Genomic DNA, 12,060 nt, shown 5'->3' on the forward strand with positions numbered 1-12,060 from the left:
GGTGGCCATTTCTGTTACTCTTTTGTTTTTCCCTAAAAATTCTACATTTACATAGTCGTGCATTTCTCTGGGCCTGATAAAAACCATAACTTTTTTTAATATTTATTTATTTAAGTATACAGCATTCCATTTGCATGTACACCTGAATGCCAGAAGAGGATACCATATCTCATTATAGACGTTTGTGAGCCACCATGTGGTTGTTGGGAATCGAACTCGGGATCTCTGGAAGGTCAGCCAATGCTCTTAACCCGTGAGCCATTTCTCCAGTCCTGAAACCCTGTCTTGAAAGACCAAAAATCTTTAAAAGAAGGAAGAAATCCAGCCACTGCCCTGACTTTAAACTGAGTCGTCTGTCCACTCCTTACTACCCCCACCCGCCCTCCGAGTATTCAGAGTAGTTCAGGAGTAATTACAAGCCTTGTGGGGTCCTAAAATACATGTGGCTTTCCCCAGTGGCTTCCAAACTCGCCTCCACATTACTGGCAGAGAAGTTTTGCTGATACAGCATGTAAGGCTGCAGAGAGTCATCTCCAAAGTTATGGAAAGGAGTGTTCCAAGCCTGACTATTCCGGGCTTGAGAATACAAAGACTGAGTGTTCCAGACCTGGTTGCTCCAAGTTGAGTTGGTCAAGGCCTGGTTGCTGCAAGCTGAGTTGGTCCAGGTCTGGTTACTGCAAGTTGGGTTGGTCTAGGTCTGGTAGCTCCAAGCATTGGTCAAAGTCTGGCTGTCCCACATTGAAAGGCTTCCAGATGTGTTCAGACAGCTCTGGGGATAGCTGGAATGGAGGCTGGGATACTCCACAAATGCAGAGTCCTTCTGAGTCACACCGTTGCTCGTCTTCAGCCACTGGTTTTTCTGCCATTGCTTACATTTCATTCTTTTGTTTTGGAATCAGGTCTTAACCTGCTTATAGCTAAGGTTGAGAATGGCAGAGAGCTTTCTTGAATCTGCTGGAGGTTGAGGTACCTTGGCCTCTGAAACCTGTCCCTGAGTGCACACAGCTGTGCCTGAGAGAACACGGTCCGCATCTTCTGCTTCTTGGTGTGGACCTTGTTGTCCCCCTTCTCGGCGTCCTCCTCAGACTCAGGACCAGTGAGCTTCAGTTTGGGCCTGGTGGAAGAGTCAGGGCTGTCCTGAAGAGGTAGGTCCACAGAGGAAGGGCGAGGAGAGGCAATCTCTTTTTGGAGCATCTCAGCAGCAACTTGTGAGCAACGATAATTTTCCTCAGGACCGTGAACTTCAGGCATTGGTGACAAGTCACCAGAATTTGCTGCTTCGTTGTAATAAGGCAGACTGTGGGAACCACGGAGATCCACACTCATGTCAGATAGAAGTCAGTTGGAACAACAAAAAAAAATTTAACAACAAGAACAACAAAAAAGCTAAGACCTTAAAACTCAATATCTAGGAGGAAGGATCCTAGAAATGACAAATTAATATGTTCAGATGTAAAATTATCAAGAGGCCAGAAGGAAGCAGGCTTCCCTCTCAGTCTTCCAGCAACAGAGGGAGAGGCCAGCTCAGCCTAGCTGGAGGCCAACAGCTTCAAAAACCATAACTTTTTATGTTCACATAATTTCCTTTTTCCCAAAGCAGTTACTTCTATTTCTTTTCACTGATTGCTTTTCAATTTCCTCTGTATTTCTGAGTAATATGGATGTATACAGTAGATTTAGGTCCTGCCCATGAGAATTTATTTATTTTTTTTTACATTTTAACTTCTTTACCCACATAGGTATATTTTTAGTTACTGTACTGTTGGTATTTGCGATATCAGACGTTTAGTAAATATTCACAATAGCATTCAGTACTTACACACTAAATGCATCCTGAGTGAGACAAAGCATATACTAGTGTGCAAGCCTTTGCTTATGCATTGTCTTTTATTTGCCTAGAGTTAACAGTTGTTTGTTGTATAATTGGGAAAATAGTTAACAGTACATTTCCTGTCTGCATATGAAAACACCTTGGCTGTTCCATCAGTTTCATTTTACTGGAAAAAGTCTCTTCTAATATTTTAGCATCTGCTTCTGTCTGAATTGATGGTTCCCAGACTTATGGTAGAATTACAGCTACAGAATTCACTTCACCAGCATGCTAGCATCCTGAAGCCAATCACTGGTGATCTTTCTCATTCAAACACTCTTCTTAGTATATCTAGAAACACATCAGTTCTGTTTTTGTTATTTTAAGATAAGGTTTTGCTAGAGAATTCAGGTTGACCTTGAACTTGAGATCCTCCTGCTTCAGATTCTAGAATAGCTAGAATTATAGTCCTGTATCATTGTCTCTGGGTCCCCTTAGATTTCATTTTGGTTTGTGTTGAAAATATGTTGCAATATATTCTCCAAAATTCATGGATAGAAAACATATTCCAAAATAACTTTGGATGTCTGAACAGTATTGTTTTATAACCTTCCATAATTAAGTTTGTCTTGGACAAAAATGCTCTAGTTTGAAAATCACTTTTCTTGGCATTTTGAAGGTATTTCTGATTTTTCAACTTTTAGGAGCATTCTAGAGGATGAAAAAGTTTGGAGAGTTGATCCTTGTGTGACAGTTTACTTCCCTCTTCCCATATTCTTGTCTCTATAGTACTCTGAAATTTCTCAGCTATGTTCTCATTGTGCTGAGGATATTTCAAATCTGTTCTCTCTAGAAATACATGCTCATCATTTTTGGATTTCGATGGCACTATTTTTATAATATTGTTCATTCTCAATGATATCTACTGCTGTGTATTAGAACCCTAGGGCTGTTCCTTATTTCCCCCTTTCCTTCTTGAGATTCATTACTGGCAGAATTTTCTTGTCTTTCCCTCTTAATCCAACTGAATTAATCATTCCCTAAAAGAACATTTAGAGAATGCTGTTTTTTTTTTATTGAAAATACATTCTTTTGTCTATGAGGGTAGCATTATTTTATTTTAATGACTGCCTCATATTTGATCATGTGTAAACCCCCCAACATAAGTTCTGTTGCTTTGCTTTGTCCTATATTTTTCAGTCTGAATAATGTCTTCAAACTCTTCATATTTAAGAGCACAATTTTTAAAGGATCATTTCAAACTCCATGCCTGTAGATCATTAACCACTATAAAGCCTGGTGGGAGGGAGGTGTAGAAAAGAGCTGTCTAGCAAAGGAGGCACTGTAATCCTCAATGGAGATAAGAAAGCAATGTGGCAATATTGAGTAAGGCAGCATTGACAGGAGTTTATGACTGATTCTATCCAGAGGTAAATGCACAGGGCAGTGCTGGATGATGCATAAATCTCTGATTCACTCAGCTAGGATGAAGGTCTGATAATTTTCTGAGATGGAGCAGGGATAGTGATCCCTGGGAAGGTATTGTTCCTTCTAGGGTCCAATTTGGAAAATGTTGAAACCTAGTTGTAGTTTTTCACATTAAATAACAGATTTTGTAGCTACAGCATTTGTATTATATACAACTGACAGATTTTGAGTATGGCAAACATGAAAGTGGCCACAGAGTTATCCAGCTGGGACTTCCTAAGAGAAGACTTTGGACTTTGTTAAGGAGAGCACTTAGTGCAGCTCCCCTGGGGAAATGAAGAAGCCAGGAAAGGCAGGTGGAGGGACAGGTCTGCCTCTGAGTTCAGGAGGGTGCCTTCAAGGGCAAACCTTTTTGTCAGTTTCTCCATTGCTACTGTGAAGGGCTGATGAGTCTCTTGTTGACCTGGCTGTAGTTTTCCTTAGCTAGAGTAAACAATGAGGAGAAACCAATATTCTGAGCGTTGCAGCAACGTCTACTATACAAAACAAAATGGGTAGAAATTTCAGTATTTTATTCATTCATATTGACTATGTTATACTTTATTCAATTTGCCTGCAATTCAGCCCACAAATAATGCTTGGATTGAATTTTTTTCTTCTTTACCATTATTTCTGTCTTCCTTTTTTTTTTCACATGCAGAGCCATTGACACATGTGTTCCCAGGTGGGTGCCAGGATGTGTCTGTTGCCCTTTGGTGGTATAGCCAAGAGAGGCTGCACCCTCTCATTCTCCAGAGTGAGTAAACTCTTTTGTAGTTAGCTATCCTGTGCCTAGAGTGGGGCACCCCTTAAGATTTTCTGGAGTGGGGAAGTAAAGGTAATACTTTAGTTTTTACAGATTTATGTATGTGATGGAAACTTAGATCACAACATAAAGAACTGTGGCACTAGTAGAAAAAAAATCAAATGCCTTATAATTCTAGCACTTATATATGTGTTTTAATATACAGTGTGGGTAGGTCATGGAAACTTTTCAGTAACAATGGCCAGTGAGCTCTCTGACAGGCACTTTGACAGGACAGCTTTTTCATCAGTAGACAGACCGTTCTACAGTGTTAATTCCTTATTATTAGCTCAGCTCACCCAGTAACACCATGCATCTAGGGGGAAGCAAACATAAAAGGCAGCAAAGTTCTCACATATCATTCTTCCTTCCCATCAATGTGGAGTAAAATAATTGCACATTTTGTCATGCTATCTTTTAATTTCTTTATTGGTAAACATTATCATAATGCTATAACTTTAAAAAATATTATTTATTTAATGTGTATATGTGTGTGCCTGCATATATGTATGTGCACCACATGCATAGAGGAGCCAAAATAAGTCAGAAGAGGGTCTTGGTTCCCTGAAACTAGAGATAATTGTGAACCACCATGTGGGTGCTGGTAATTGAACATAGGTCTTCTGTAAGAAGAAGTGCTCTTAACTGCAGAGCCATCTCATCAGCCCCAAATGATGCTGTAACTAATAAAATCAGTCAGTATATACTAATGTGTTTATTCTTTGCCAAGATTATTGGATAAAAACCAATTCCATCTGCATGGCAAAATAAAGTATGATAGAGGAATAAATAAAGACTCTCAAAAAATTAAAAGCAGGGTAAAATTTGGCCAGTCCAAAGCTGCACCTAAATCCATCTTAATATTGGCAAGATCATCTGTTTAAATTCTATGTGTTAGAGGATTTTCCATCACTCAGCCTGACAGTATGCCATGTGATACTAATTCTGAGTCTGTAACATCTTCTGCTATTTCAGGATGCTATGTTATTTTCTCCACTGACATTTAATTTAATACAACATATAATTTGATATTCTTGTACTGGAACAAGTTTATCAAAAAGAAGAAAGGGCAGAGGGTTTTCTCTCACTTCTAGCTTTATCCAGCAAACATAATTCAGTTTGTTACCAGATGAAAGAAGCTAAAATAGAAGATAGATATCGTGATATATTGTCTAATTTCAACATTTATAATAGCTGGTCCACAATTCATGGAGAGAATGGAACTGTTTATTATTTGTGAAGTCTCAGTTTTCTGAAAACACTGACATTTTGATATTTAAAATGACTCTCCATCCTTGCTTAGAAGCCAATGTGTCTATTTAAACCACTGATACATTAAAATATTGCCTTATTTGATTTTAATGAGAACCTTGAAAGTACCCACTTATAGCTGGTTTTCTCTTAACTCTTCAGATAATTAAATATTTTCTTCACTTGCCTTTATTTTGATATTTTTTTTCATCTATATGCCAAGAAATTTGCATTTTGATTCTCCATTGTTGTGTTTTGAAAGTATCCCCCAGAGGGAGTTGCATTATTAGGAAGTATGGCCTTGTTGGAGGAAGTGTGTCACTGTAGGGATGGGCTTTGAGGTCTCCTATGCTCAAGCTATGCACAGTGAGGCACTCCGTTCACTTCCTGTTGCTTGCAGATCAAGAGGTAGAACTCTCAGCTCTTTCTCCAGCACCATGTCTTCCTGAAAGCTGCCATGTCCCACCATGATGAAAATGGACTAAACTTCTGAAACCATAAACCACTCCAGTTAAGTCTTTCCGTTTATGAGACTTGCTGTGGTTATGGTGTCTCTTTATAGCAATAGAAATCCAAACTAAGACACTTGTTAACTGCATTTACAATGTTTTTGGGCATTTTTTTTCTCAAAATTCTTAACAGGGACATTTTTGAAACTAAGTCATGTCACAACAAAAATAAATTCAAAGAAAGTACTTGGCGAACCATAGGACAGGCTAGAGCATGGAATGTTTAAGATAGCTAATAGGAACAGTTCGAGTTGTGTCCAGTTGGTGCCAAAACCAATTTGTGAGTTTAGTATAGAGATATATGACCAGGAGATTAGTTCAAAAAATCATGGACAAATAAGATGAAATGAAAATAGCACTAAAATGTCTAGAGGATTTGCTTCTTGTTTCTCAGTGTAAAACTGTTTCAAAGAAACAACTTCACAGCTATGCATTGCATTTCCCCTTTATCTTACATGTGGTTTACCCATGGCTTATGATAGAGTGATGAGTATCCCTTTTACACTAAGAAGCTTTGGAAGCAGTAAGGCTTTCCTACTTAACTCTGCCTGCAGAAATGAAGCCAATAACAAAGCAACCTTGGAAGGAAATTACTGAAATGGTGACTCCACGGTTATGGAAGGAGCCTGGTCCCCAACTGTCCATTTGGAGACATGTACTTATTGGATGAGAAAACAAGACAAAACAAAAACATTTTTCAACATGATTATTCTGTATATATTAGCACTGATAAATAATAATATAATAAAAGAAAAAAGTGAATTGGATAATAGTGATGTCAGAGGAAGTTCAGAAATGTTTATAAAGGAGATAAAACATGTTTGTATTAGATGGAAACTTGGTACCTGGAAATGATATGGGGTGAATAGACAGGTATGTTTTTAAAAGTTTGATAATCACAGTTAAGTGGTTTGGGGTAACAAGGAATAATCGTGCAGCTTTCAAGATATTGATATTTTTACTTTTATTTTATTTTCCCTTTTATTGAAAGTAGATTTTTCTCACATAATATATCTTTTATATTTTTTACAGTTTTCCTTCCCTCTGCTCCTCCCAGTTTTCCCCCACCTTTCCTCCCATCCTGATCCACTCTATTTCTATCTCTCATTAGAAAACAAACAGGCTTCTGAGTGATAATAATGAAATAAAATAAATATAATTAGATAAAACAAAATGTAACACACCAGAGTTGGATAAAACCAACAGAAGGAAAAGAGTCGAAGAGAAGGCACAAGAATAAGAGATCTTCTCATTCACACATTCAGGAATCCCATAAAAACACTAAACTGGAAGCCCTAATTTATATACAGAGGACCTGGTGCATACATGTGCAGGCTCTGTGCAAGTTGCTTCAGTCTCAGAAAGTTCATAGGAGCTTTGATCATGTTGAATTAAAAGGCTTTGTTTCCTTGGTGTCCTCCATCCCCTCTAGCTCTTACACTTTTTCTGCCTCTTCTGGGTAAAAGAGTCTCATAACTATCAATGTAAGAGCACATTTAATTTCTGAAATGTTCTTCTGCAGGTGTAAGTGTAGTCATGGAAAAGACAAAACAATCTCCAATTATGACTTAGAACATTCTGCTAGAGGTAGTAAACTTAGAGAGTATGTCTCTCTGGGTTATAGGACTTACTTGTCCCAAGAAATTGAGTCATATTGTTAGTGATAAAAGAGTCAATTTCCTATAATTAATTACATATTATGAATTCTCTAATGCTTTAATGATCAAATTAGACATGCCACAGGAGTCATTAGCACTCATGTTAGGACTGTCCTCTCTAATTCCTTTTCCAGCAGATCCCAAAGAGCCTTAGTACCACCACTGACCTTGCTGAAGAGAAATTATAATTATTATTGGGAGGATAACTTTGGCTGTTATAGCCTATATTCAAAATAAGAGTTATATGTGAAATCTACAGTTCTCTTAGATATGACTTTGTTCCTTGCTTATCAAAGGCAATTTCATAAGCAGAAAGTGATACTGAAGATAAGTTTAAATAGACATGAGAGAAGTTTGACAAAAAGTCATATATTCTACATTAAGAGTACATCTCCTTAAGTTCAGAGACACTGCCCTGACATTGTACTTCTTGTGTACAGAAGTTAACATCTGATGTTCTAATAAGGGTCACAAATTAGGAGATAATTATACTGAGGTAAATAGTGACTGGGTCTACTTACATTATAGAAATGATTCTCAGTTTTAGTGAAAAGTGAGATTATGAATACATAAGGAAGAATAGTCTAAAGTTCATTAACGATTAGTTTAGATAATTTACATTATTCTTGGGCTAATTAAGAATATCGAAGTTTATTTGAGACAGAGAATCATCTTTGGAGAAGGCATAAAGGCTGTGAGATATGAGTGATTTGCCTGTGGAAGATGCGAGAAACAAGGAGACTGAAGAGGCAACCGTGTGAGTGAGAAACAACTATGTCAAATGAGAGGTAAATGTGAAGTGGGAGCTCACCTAGTACACGCTGAGAAGGCTTGAGTTAGAATGCAGAACATTGAAATGGGGCTAGTGAAAAGTGTCTTCGGTAAGAATTTAATTAGTCTTCTCAATCCTCTTGGAAGATATTTGAGTAATTCCTTATAGTTCATGTCAGAAAGAGATTCCGCTGCACCAGTTTAGCAAGAGCCTCACCCCCAACTTTTTCTGTGTCATGTCCTCTCTATTTGATCAGGTTCCTCAGCCTTCACTAGCCCCTAGACAATGTCTGATTACCCGGGCCCATCTTCTGCAAGAATCCTCTTTGGTGAGTTGAGTCAGAATTTTTCCCTTTTGTGAGTTTCATAACTCATTTAATTTTACTACTTTTTCTTCCACTGACCTCTATGCGTGACATTTGCCCAGTCTCTCTCCCACTCCAAATCTCCCTGCCGTGCTCTCTGTTGCTACTGTGATGGTCCTGAATGAAGTCTCTTCATCATGCTTTTACAGGTAACATTAAATGGGTTTTAGCCTGGCAGCCACTGAATGGTTTAGACAAAAGAGAAGTATCAGTGTTACTAGAAGCACATTCCTCTCGAGATGAAATTCCGATAATGGAGAGAAACCTGAATAGTTTAAGTGTGAGTGGAAACAGCAAATACATGTGGTACCAAACTTAATGTGTTGTTGACTTGATGTGGAGACGAGAAGAGGATTACAAGTTTACCAGCATATAGTTTTGAACTAAACTGTTTTAGGATTAGCTGCACATTAGACAAAAACAAAGCAAACAGACATATTCCATACTGCTATGTTTTAAATAACTTCTGAAAGGGGGTGGGCCTTTTGCAAATGGAGTTTATGATCTTACTGAAGAGGCTTTAGAAATCTAATGACCCATCTTACATGCCCCATGTGGACACATCATTTGCCCCATTTACCTTCCACACTAGGAGGACACAAAAGAAGGTTTTTTCATGGAAGCCGAGGCTAAACCCTTATCAGACACTGAATCTGCTCATGTCTTGATTTTAGAATCTCTATCGTACAGAACTGTGAGAGATCAATTTGTTGCTTATAAATTATCTAGTCTAAAGCATTTTGTTGCAGCAGCAAGGCCAGACTAGGAGGTTGAATTGGAATTTGTAGAGACAGTGTCCTGGAATGCTAATGACAAATACACTTTGAGGAAGAGCTTCAGGTGCACAGGGAAGACTGAAAAATTCAGAAAAGAAGTAACATGAATTTGGAAGTCAGTGAGACATAGGCACATGCTCACTCTGCGTGCTTAATACATCTTTTAATTCTGTTTTAAACAATCATATTTATGAATTGAATATCAATTGAATTTAAGTTATACATAATTACTACATCAAGTGAATTCATTTTAAGGACAGAGTAGATTCCATTTTAAGGTATGTTCACTACAGTGTGAAAATATTACAATATGTGAACAAGGATAGAAATTTTGATTTTTGATAAATATTAGTTATAATTTAGTTGTTTGAATGAGAATGACTTCCATGGGTTCATTATATTTGAATGCTTGGTCACAAGGGAGTAGAACTGTTTGAAAGGGTTACAATATTTGGAGGTGTGGCCTTGTTAGAGTATGTGTGGTAATGTTGGAGGAAATGTGTCACTGAGGGTAGGCTATGAGGTTTCAAAGGCTCTTAACCGGTTCTCTCTCTCTCTCTCTCTCTCTCTCTCTCTCTCTCTCTCTCTCTCTCTCTCTTTTTCTCTCTCTTTCTCTCTATGTCCCTCCTTCCCTCTTGCTCTGCCCCCACCTTTCTCTCTCCTTCTCTGGATGTAGCTCTCAGCTACTGCTCCAGTGCCTGCCCGCCACCATGCTCTCCACCTTGATGAAAATGGACTAAACCTCTGAAACTGTAAACAAAGCCCCCAATTAGATACTTTCTTTTATGAGTTGTCTTAGTTATGATGTCTCCTCACAGCAATAGAACAGTGACTAAGACATACAGCAAAGTTTAAAGGAAGTCTTTTTTTTTTTTTACAAATTTGTGACTTTAAGTAATAATATTTTATTGAAAATAACTTTTTTTCAGGGATGGGGATTTAGCTCAAGTGGTAGAGCGCTTGCCTAACAAGCGCAAGGCTCTGGGTTCAGTCCTCAGCTCTGGAAAAAAAAAAGAAAAAAGAAAAGAACTTTTTTCAAACAATATAGTCTAATCACGGTTTTTCCCTCATCATCTTCTCCCAGATCATCTCCATCTCCCTATTCATCCAACTCCATACCTTCTTTCTCTTTCTCTTTAGAAAAAAGACAGACAAAAAATAATTCAAAGTAAAATGAAACAAATAAACAAATAGAGAAAAAGCCACAGCCACCCCCCTACGAACCCATAAAAACATAAAATCAGAAACCATAATAGATAAGCAAAAGACCTAGAAGTAGAAAATGCCCAAACAAAGCATTATGAGACACAGATATCTCCAAAAATACCTTTGAGTTCATTTTATGTTGAGCATCTCCTGCTGGACACGGAGCCTCCCTTAAGTATGGTTTCCGTACCCAGTGTGACTGCATATCAGGTGTGACTCCAGTGGAGAAAATAATTCTTAACCTTTGTAAGTGGTTGGCTCTTGGAGATAACTTCTAGGTTAGGGATGGGGCCTTATATCCACTTCTCCTCTTAGTGCTGGGACACTATGAATGTGTCCAAGATGGCTTGGACCTGTAAAATTCCTGTGCATGTTACCACAGTCTCTGTAAGTTCATATGTACATCAGTCCTGGTGTGTTTAGAAGGCCTGGTTTTCCTGGTGTTGTCCATCCCTACTGGCTCTTACAACCTGTGTGCATCCTCTTCTGTATAGTCCCATGAGCCCCGAAAGGGGCAGTCTGATGAAGGCATCAAATTTAGGACTGAGTGTTTCAAGGTTTCTCACTCTTCCAACATCTTCCAGTTGTGGGTCTCTCTGTATTAGTTCACATCTCCTGCAGGAGGAAGTGTCTATGAGAATGGCTGAGGGAGACAGTGTTCTATGGTTATAGCAGATTCTCATTGGTAGCCATTTTACTGCTGTGTTCCTTCAATAGAATAATAGTATTTGGTTTTCCCCCATATTCAAATGTCTGAAATGGGTAGAGTTTATCACCACTAAGAAGAAACGCTGTCATTTCATATGTACAGCATCCTATTGCCTCTTGACCTAAAGACACAGTAGTAACTAGCTGCATGATCTTGGGCCTCCCAGCCTCCAGAACAGTAAGAAATCCAATTCTGTTTTTCATTACTTTCCTACTCTCAGGTATTCTGTAATAACAACACACAAGAGACCAAGACAGGCAGTGTCACTGGGTGCCACAAGAAAATGCAATGGACTGGTAAACAAAAACAAACAACAATAAAAACATACCTCAGAATATTTTTACTTACATACATACATATATACATACATATATATCAGTTCTGGAGGTTGGAAAGTCAAGTGTAAGGTGCCTGTTTGTTAAACCTCTTCTAAGGGTTTCTTCCTGGCTTGCAGATAGCTGTTTTTCTCTAAGTCCCTAAGACTTAAGATTCTTTTCCATGGTATATACTTGGGAAGGGGTAAGATGGGGTTCCTTCTTCTTCTTCAGATACCAAACTTACCATGAGAACTCCAATCTTGTGATCTAAACCTAACCCTAATGATCATCTAAAGTCCTTCTGTCCTCTGTACTTGGAGCTAAGAATTTTAAATGTGGATTGTGAGAGTAGATAAACATCTGGCTGTCATCCGTTTTGGTTGACATGTTTCATGTGTTCAGTATGTTGGGTCCTA

General features: G+C 38.3%; 1 long non-coding RNA gene and 1 pseudogene across 1 annotated transcript; both read right to left on the reverse strand.

Moving 5' to 3' along the window:
* Positions 1–367: 367 nt before the first annotated feature.
* Positions 368–1,326, reverse strand: LOC131895642 (homeobox protein NANOG-like; annotated as a pseudogene).
* An 8,967-nt stretch (positions 1,327–10,293) lies between these two features.
* LOC131895977 (uncharacterized) lies at positions 10,294–11,372 on the reverse strand. Its single transcript, XR_009375337.1, has 2 exons — positions 10,740–11,372; positions 10,294–10,412 (listed from the first exon to the last, which is right to left on the reverse strand). It is a non-coding gene; the product is annotated as an uncharacterized LOC131895977 (long non-coding RNA).
* Positions 11,373–12,060: the final 688 nt, after the last annotated feature.

This window comes from Peromyscus eremicus, chromosome 19, assembly GCF_949786415.1.
Source record: "Peromyscus eremicus chromosome 19, PerEre_H2_v1, whole genome shotgun sequence".
Lineage (NCBI taxonomy): Eukaryota > Metazoa > Chordata > Mammalia > Rodentia > Cricetidae > Peromyscus > Peromyscus eremicus.